This window comes from Arachis duranensis, chromosome 9, assembly GCF_000817695.3.
Source record: "Arachis duranensis cultivar V14167 chromosome 9, aradu.V14167.gnm2.J7QH, whole genome shotgun sequence".
NCBI classification, from domain to species: Eukaryota; Viridiplantae; Streptophyta; class Magnoliopsida; order Fabales; family Fabaceae; genus Arachis; species Arachis duranensis.
In genome coordinates this window covers 1,661,906-1,671,466 of record NC_029780.3, presented here as the reverse complement: position 1 = coordinate 1,671,466, position 9,561 = coordinate 1,661,906, and the positions used below count along the sequence as shown (strand labels likewise).

Below are 9,561 nucleotides of genomic sequence, written 5' to 3'. Positions count from 1 at the left end.
ATTGACTTTAAAAGGTATATTCTAACTTTTGATAGAGTTTGTCTCTGAGACTTATTTATTGTCATTACAAAAAAAATAATAATTGAAAATTGTCTTTGCTGTGTTTGTGTTTGGAGCTGAGTTATGATGCGGGTCAATTTGTCTAGACTGTGTCCTATCCAAAAACAAAAGCTCTTCTGTAAGTAAGCACTAAATGACCTGAAATAAAAAAGTACCAGATAATTTAATTAAGTACAGCATGGCAGAATATATATTTATTTTTTGTAATATCTATTTAGATTATTTTTTATCATAGGTTACAATTATTTTTAAAATATTTATTTAATACATCATGTGCTAATACTAACGGTATTTTTTTACAAGAGATGTTGATGTCCTCCACCTCATAAAAATTGGAATACTTGTAAGTCTATTTCATGTACATTGGTATCTAATCTTTTCAGCACCCTAAATTTGTGAGACTTATATTTATGTTTGATTGTTTCTATCAGTTTGTTGCAGCCACCCAACCCATCAATGCTTTGGCATTTGTATTTTTGCAGACTATAATCTATCTCCTTACGTGAGGTATTTCGTTATGCCCTCTTTGTGTTTGATTAAAATACAACATTCTTTTTCCATTTTGTTCTTACATTCATCTGCTTCATTTTGCAGATGGTTATTACAACCCTGGGTGATCTGCATGGGCTCTATCCGGGGATCATTATTGCAAAATAAGGTTTTGAGGATTAAGGATAAGTCTACTGATCAGGTTCAAACATCCCTTTGAGAAAATTTTGTACAAGTTGTATGTATTGCTAAATAATAAGTAGTGCCAACCCCACTTTGTCTGGAAGAAATTGAAGAGATAGATAAATGCCTAACTCGTACCTTAATCATGTTGGTGTTTGTTAATTAGTTAATTATTAGACATATATGGAAAAATGCTAAGTAAAAAGACCTCAGCAAGAAAAACCATTTTGAAACATCGTCTGAATATAAAGAAGAAAAAAACTACTCCTCCTTCCATGTATCATAATGTTAGACAAGAGGACTGCTCTAACTTACAGTGATTCTAAAAACGAAAATGGTTGTTCATAATATTTAACTTTGAGATGTTTCCACTAGCATACACGGGAACAAGTAGAAAGTTCTGAGGTGTTTCGAATATTTTATTCCATTTCAAAATTATATTCCTTGATATGGTTAAGGGTTATGGTTATGTATCTTATGTAGTATTGATTTGACTAATTATTTTCCTAAGTATATTTATATGGAGGATTTCAGGTATATAACACTTGGATGGGTTTACCTGGTCACTGTTGGGCATCATAATTGTCCTGTTTTTGTGCTGAATTATTTGGTCAGAGTGTCATTGCTAATTGGCTGAGATGTCATGGTGTCTCTTTCTGATTGTGCAGTTTGGATGAGATGGCGTCTTCACAAAATGTCGAGTTGGAGGCAGCCAACTTTCTGCATAAACTTACTCAGGATTCTAAAGATGAGCCAGCTAAGCTGGCTACTAAACTCCATGTTGTATGCCTATTTCTATTCCTTGAATGAAATTTATGTTTGTTCTTTAATCTATTTGTATAAGACTCGCCATTCTTGCAATTAATTTGATGAGTGTTTCAGATATTACAACATATGAAATCCAGCGGGAAGGAACATTCAATGCCATATCAAGTGATATCAAGGTAAAATCCCTGCCACTCAAACGTAGCACTCAAAACATGTGCAAATACAGATTTTTTTTCTTTAGCTTTGTTTTTCAAAACTAGGCCATGGTACCTCTTTACAGTTGCTGTAGTTAGATAGGAATCATGGGATAGTAAAACTTAAAAAATCTAAGTTCATTTACCACTTTGATTTGTATATTAATTAGTAAAACTGTTATATTATTATATTTTTCCCCAGGGCTAAATTTATATCTGCAGAAGAAAGAGTTGGTGTCACTTTTGATGATTTTCCTGGCCAGGAATATATAAAGAGGGAATTGTGAGAGATTGTACAAATTTTAAAGAATGATGAGGAGTTTCAAGACAAAGGAATTTATTGTCCAAAAGGTGTGCTTCTCGATGGACCTCCAGGAACTGGTAAAACTCTACTGGCTAAAGCCATCGCTGGGAAGCAGGGTTGCCTTTTTTTGCGGCAAATGGCACAGATTTTGTAGAGGTGATGCCTGTTCTCCAAAGATATTCACCCGCATTGAATAGAAAGTAGCAAGTAGAACTTTGGAATATAATTTCTATTCAACTTTCAAATTTAAAAATAATTTAATTCTTTAGGAGAATGAGGATGTAGATAAAATTTAAATTAAGCACTCATTTGATTTTCCTAAGATACAGGCATATCAGTTTGGTCCTTTGATAATGATACATCAAAATTGTCATTCAATGTGAAATCTTAATAAATATTGGCTCATTTATCTTTGGGCCGTTTCAGTGTATCAGTATTAAAGGGCCAATGATGAAACATGCATCTTTGGAGGATGCAAATGTTTTGATCTAAATGTGCGTGCAGGTCTGACATTGATCAGAGTGTGCTGGTTGTGATCGTACCTAGATCATATGCTCCACTCTGTAAATGAATGAAACTTATACCCATGGAATATGGAATATTTAATGCATAAAAATTGTCTTCATCTTTAAAGTTAAAAATCAGCTTATTTAATTTGCTCTTCTCTCAGATGTTTGTAGGGGTTGCTGCATCACGTGTTAAGGATCTTTTTGCTAGTGCAAGGTCATTTTCACCTTCTATCATATTTATTGATGAGATAGATGCTATTGGTAGCAAGCGTGGAGGACCTGACATTGGTGGAGTAAGATTCAGACAACTTTTATATTCTTTTTGTGCTCATAAGTAACTGATTACAAGCAGTAAGAAACAGAGAGAGAGAGAGAGAGAGAGAGAGAGAGAGAAAAAGGGTAAATTTTTGATTGGAGTTACGGATTGTAAGAAATCGAAACCGAAAGATTAGAAGAGGTTTACGTTCTTACGCTTCTCTCTCTCGGTCACTCTTCTCTCTCGTCTCTCATTCCTTTGTTTTCTGTATGTATATATTATATGTATGGCGGCGTAAATATAATAATGGTAATAAAGTAAAGGTTACTTATTCTTTCATATGATACTATTATATATAAAGCTAGCTAATGATATAATAAAGCTAACAATTCTCATAACTATTTATTACATATATGTATACGTATAGAAAGGCTTTCCATTAGCTAAATTGCTGCCGCCTTGCGTACATGCCTAATAATAATAATAATAATAATAATAATAATAATAATAATAATAATAATAATAATAATAATAATAATAATAATAATAATAATAATAATAATAATAATAATAATAATAATAATAATAATAATAATAATAATAATAATAATAATAATAATAATAATAATAATAATAATAATAATAATAATAATAATAATAATAATAATAATAATAATAATAATAATAATAATAATAATAATAATAATAATAATAATAATAATAATAATAATAATAATAAACGTAATAGTAATAATAATAATACAATTATAGCAATAATATATATAAAGCTGAAAGTATATAAGTTATTAATATAAATGATATTAGTAATTTAAGGATAAAAGATATTTGGTGAAATATTAGCAAAGCTAAGCTCACCAAAGAGTACCGATATTTATTCATATAATTAAGTATCAAACTCGATAATAATATTATGATCTAAACTCTATTTTTAAATAATTAAAATATCAATTATTTAAATTAAAATATACATATAAATTTCATTATTTATAAATTACTGGAATTATAGTTTTAATTATGTAAAATATTTCATCATAAAATATTTATATATATAAAAATATGAATTTGATTGAATTCAAATAGTTATAAAATTAGTTCAATTACTGATAATAAAATAATTTCTAATGGTAAAAAAAAACTTCAATTTATGAAATAAATTATAACTTATTTATATTTATATTTTTAAAACTGAGGGTCTCTACATGATTCATGAAATAAATTTTGGTTTGGCGGATTTGCCTAAAAATTTCTTTCCCTTGGCTTATTTTAGTGTTTTGCCCAAATTTTTTTTTTATGTTGTTATTTTAATTTTTTTCAAATTAATAATTTTCACAGTATGTTGATATCTTTTTTTTTTTTTTGAGAGGTCCTCTCTATAGCCACACATACATTACTTTGTAATACTGTTGAAAATTTCTAGCGAAGGAAAGTAATTTAAGATAATATGAATTTTTTTTCTTTTCTTTTATTGATATGTTATGTTAAAAACTACAGTAAATTCTAGATTTTTTTTAGCATATGTTTGTTGGTCACTAACTAAAATAATTGGCTTGTAATGCAAAAAAAAAGTAGTCAGTGTTAAAAGAAAACTCCAAGAAAAATTAGTGCATCATCTTTTCTACCATTTATTTAATATGAGATCATTTATTTCATAATGTTTGTTTTTAATAATTGTCCTAATGCTCAGTCAAAAGAAAGAAATGATTATGTTTATTATGCTTGTCTTATTGGGTTAATTTAATCTGAATGTCTTTGGAAATTGAGACCCACCAAATAAAAAAACTGCTAGAAAATTGCAACGTCCCGTGATTCATGAACCTTTACTTTTGTGAAGTTAATAATCAAACTTTATTTTCTTTGGCTATCAATTACTCAATGACCATATTTCCATATTTGTGGAGAAAGAAAAAAAAATAAAATACAATCGGTTATATTGTGTCTAACTCTGCAGGGTATAAACATTATTAAAGCTAAAGTGCAAATGAAAGTAATATTGGTGGTGGGCCTCGTTAGGATACATGTTAGATTATTTGCAAATGTCTTTAAAATTTAAGTAATTATTGAAGTTGTGCGTGTAGAACTCCAAGAAAATGTAGTCAGTGTTAAAAGAAAACTCCAATAAAATTTAGTGCACCATCTTTTCTACCATTTATTCAATATGAGATCATTCATTTCATAATGCTTGTTTTCAATAATTGTCCTAGTGCTCAGTCAAAAGAAAGAAATGATCATGTTTATTGTGCTTGTCTTATTGGGTTAATTTAACCTGAATGCTTTTGAAAATTAGGACCAACCAAATGAAGAAACTACTAGAAAAATTCTAACGTCCCGTAATTCATGAACCTTCACTTTTTTGAAGTCAATAATGAAACCTTATTTTCTTTGGCTATCAATTACTCAATGACCATATTTCCATATTTGTGGATAAAGAAAAAAAGAAAAAATACAATCGATTATATTGTGTTCGATCCTACAGGGTATAAAAATTATTAAAGCTAAAGTACAAATGAAAGTGATATTGGTGGTAGGCCTCGTTAGAATACATGTTAGATTGTTAGTAAATGTCCCTAAAATTCAAGTAATTATTGAAGTTGTGCATGTAGAACTCTAAGAAAATGTAGTCAGTGTTAAAAGAAAACTCCAAGAAAAATTAGTGCTCCATCTTTTCTACCATTTATTCAATATGAGATCATTCATTTCACAATGCTTTTTTTTAAAAAGAAATAAATGTTTATTTTCATTGTGCTTGTCTTATTGGATTAATTTAATCTGAATGCCTTTGGAAATTGGGCCTGCCAAATGAAGAAACTGCTAGAAAAATTCCAACGTCCCGTGATTCATGAACCTTCACTTTTGTGAAGTCAATAATCAAACCTTATTTTCTTTGGCTATCAATTACTCAAAGACCATATTTCCTTATTTAAAGAGAAAGAAAAAAAGAAAAAATACAATCGGTTATATTGTGTCTGACTCTGCAGGGTATAAAAATTATTAAATCTAAAGTGCAAATGAAAGTGATATTGGTGGTGGACCTCGTTAGAATACATGTTAGATTGTTAGCAAATGTCCTTGAAATTTAGTAATTATTGAAGTTGTGCGTGTAGAACTCCAAGAAAATGTAGTTAGTGTTAAAAGAAAACTCAAAAAAAAATTAGTACACCATCTTTTCTACTATTTATTCAATATGAGATCATTCATTTCACAATACTTGCTTTTAATAATTGTCCTGGTGCTCAGTCAAAAGAAAGAAATGATCATGTTTATTGTGCTTGTCTTATTGAGTTAATTTAATATGAATGCCTTTGGAAATTGGGACCAACCAAATGAAGAAACTGCTAGAAAAATTCTAACGTCTCGTGATTCATGAACCTTCACTTTTGTGAAGTCAATAATCAAACCTTATTTTCTTTGGCTATCAATTACTCAATGACTATATTTCCATATTTGTGAAGAAAAAAAAAAGAAAAAATACAATCGGTTATAATGTGTCTGACGCTGCGGCGTATAAAAATTATTAAAGCTAAAGTGCAAATAAAAGTGATATTGGTGGTGGGCCTCGTTAGAATACATGTTAGATTATTAGTAAATGTCCTTAAAATTTAAGTAATTATTAAAGTTGTGCATGCAGAACTCCAAGAAAATATAGTCAGTGTTAAAAGAAAACTCCAAGAAAAATTAGTGCACCACTTTTTCTACCATTTATTTAATATGAGACCATTCATTTCACAATGCTTGCTTTCAATAATTATCTTGGTGTTCAGTCAAAAGAAAGAAATGATTATATTTAGGAAAAGTATAGGTGAACAATGAAAATATTAAACAATGTAAACAATAGATATATTGGATGTTCATTTTATTAGTGTACGGATGGTTATTTTAATATTAAAATTTAGAAGGTTAATTTAGAGGTGTAGTGTGTTTTTATTTAATTGGTGGTTGTTCATATTGTTCAATAAAGTCATTGTCCCCCTAGCATTCCCCTTATATTTATTGTGCTTGTCTTATTAGGTTAATTTAATTTAAATGCCTTTAAAAATTGGGACCCACCAAATGAAGAAACTGCTAGAAAAATTCCAACGTCCCGAGATTCATGAACCTTCACTTTTGTGAAGTCAATAATCAAACCTTATTTTTTTTTGCTATCAATTACTCAATGACCATATTTTCATATTTGTGGATAAATAAAAAAAGAAAAAATACAATCGGTTATATTGTGTCTGACTCTGTAGGATATAAAAATTATGAAAGCTAAAGTGCAAATGAAAGTGATATTGATGGTGGGCCTCATTAGAATATATGTTAGATTATTAGCAAATGAACTTAAAATTTAAGTAATTATTGAAGTTGTGCGTCTAGAACTTCAAGAAAATGTAGCCAGTGTTAAAAGAAAACTCTAAGAAAAATTAGTTCACCATTTTTCTACTATTTATTTAATATGAGACCATTCATTTCACAATGCTTGCTTTCAATAATTGTCCTGGTGCTCAATCAAAAGAAAGAAATGATCATGTTTATTGTGCTTGTCTTATTGGGTTAATTTAATCTGAATGCTTTTGAAAATTAGGACCAACCAAATGAAGAAACTGCTAGAAAAATTCTAACGTCCCATGATTCATGAACCTTCACTTTTGTGAAGTCAATAATCAAACCTTATTTTCTTTAGCTATCAATTACTCAATGACCATATTTTTATATTTGTGGATAAAGAAAAAAAAGAAAAAATACAATCGGTTATATTGTGTTTGACTCTATAGGGTATAAAAATTATTAAAACTAAAGTGCAAATGAAAGTGATATTGGTGGTGGGCCTCGTTAGAATACATGTTAGATTATTAGCAAATGTACTTAAAATTTAAGTAATTATTGAAGTTGTGCGTGTAGAACTCCAAGAAAATGTTGTCAGGGTTAAAAGAAAACTTCAAGAAAAATTAGTGTACCGTCTTTTCTACCATTTATTCAATATGAGATCATTCATTTCACAATGCTTGCTTTCAATAATTGTCCTGCTGCTCAGTCAAAAAAAAAGAAATGATTATGTTTATTATGCTTGTCTTATTGAATTAATTTAATCTGAATGTCTTTGGAATTGGGACCCACCAAATTAAAAAAACTGCTAGAAAAATTTCAACGTCCTGTGATTGATGAACCTTCACTTTTGTGAAGTTAATAATCAAATCTTATTTTCTTTGACTATCAATTACTCAATGACCATATTTTCATATTTGTGGAAAAAGAAAAAAAGATAAAATACAATCAGTTATATTGTGTCTGATTTTGTAGGATATAAAAATTATTAAAGTTAAAATACAAATAAAAATAATATTGGTGGTGGATTTCATTAGAATACATGTTAGATTATTAACAAATGTTCTTATAATTTAAATAATTATTGAAATTGTGCGTATAAGACAAAAAAAATTTCAATACGATGGAATACCCTATCATTATTTGATCTATGATTAATGTTTGGTCTCATACGGCACATTATTGTAATAACCTTAATTACAGGCTAAAATTATTTCACACAAAAACTTGCAAGATCATATTATTTTGAATCAATTACAATATATTTGTTCTTGAGATTGAGAAATTCTTAATAAGAAAATATTTTTTTAATTTATTTGTAAGTTATATGTTATTTTATTGAAATTTAAGTTATATATAATATTATTAGTTTATTTTTAAATATGATATTAACATCCTTTTCAGAAATCTGTGCATATACATAATAATTTTTTTTGTATTTATTTAAAAAAAACACTGTGCAAGATATATCTAGGGTGGCAATGGGTATAATAGGGTAGGATTTGGATGCAACCCTAATCCTACTCGTGGATTGAGATTTTTTTATGAACTCAATCCTACTCTACTTATAGGTTGAGAATATTCCCATCATAATCCTCCTCACTCTTAACCTGTGGGTATCCGACCCTATCCGTGGATTACAAAAAAATATACAATCCTATTATATAACTTGATGATAATTTAAAATATGACTGATTTTTATGTAAAAAAAAATATTAAATTATCAATTAATAATTTTTTTTAGTAGCTAAAGATCTTTTGTATTTAGTGAGAAGTCTTTGATTCAACATCTATTTAAAACATATTTTTATATTAGTATATAATATAAACATATATAGAATACGGGTTGGTCGGGTAGGGTTGAAACTCAACCCGCATTCTATCCGACCCGCACGAGAACTCTACCCACACCCTACCCTACTCGTTGCGGATCGAATTGACAACTGTGTCTAAGCGGGTGGAATCGAATTGGATACCTGCGAATAGAATACATATTACCACCCTTAGTCATATATCATGTGATCAACATAGTGATAGATAATGATTGTAATTTATCCAAAATAATATTTGTTACATAATTATGCATATTTATTTAATTCTATAAATGGCTCCATCTCATAACAGAGAAGAGTAATAATAATTGTGCATTTTAGTAAATAATAAGAACTAACGGAGTTATAGTTTACCTATAAGGTGCCTTCTATGGTACCTATTATCTTATTGTACCTATGGTGACTACAAAAAAATTTACCAATTAGTTGTGGACATTTGGTAACTGAAAGCGTATCACTAAAAGTGTTGCTTAAAGAGAAAATGTTACCCTTAATCGTTAACTTGGCTCTGATACCAAATTTTTAAGTTGGATTTTTCTTTTAATTTCTTTTTCGAAATTTCTATTTGTATAGGTGCTTTATAAAAAGTATTGACCATAACTTTTCAATCTTGTTTTAGTTTATAATATTCTTTTTTGCATGG

General features: G+C 28.6%; 1 long non-coding RNA gene across 1 annotated transcript; it reads left to right on the top strand.

Moving 5' to 3' along the window:
• The first annotated feature begins 355 nt into the window (after positions 1 to 355).
• Positions 356 to 2,101, top strand: LOC127741686 (uncharacterized). Its single transcript, XR_008002872.1, has 6 exons — positions 356 to 403; positions 492 to 567; positions 655 to 751; positions 1,401 to 1,515; positions 1,615 to 1,676; positions 1,897 to 2,101. It is a non-coding gene; the product is annotated as an uncharacterized LOC127741686 (long non-coding RNA).
• The last annotated feature ends 7,460 nt before the right edge of the window (positions 2,102 to 9,561 follow it).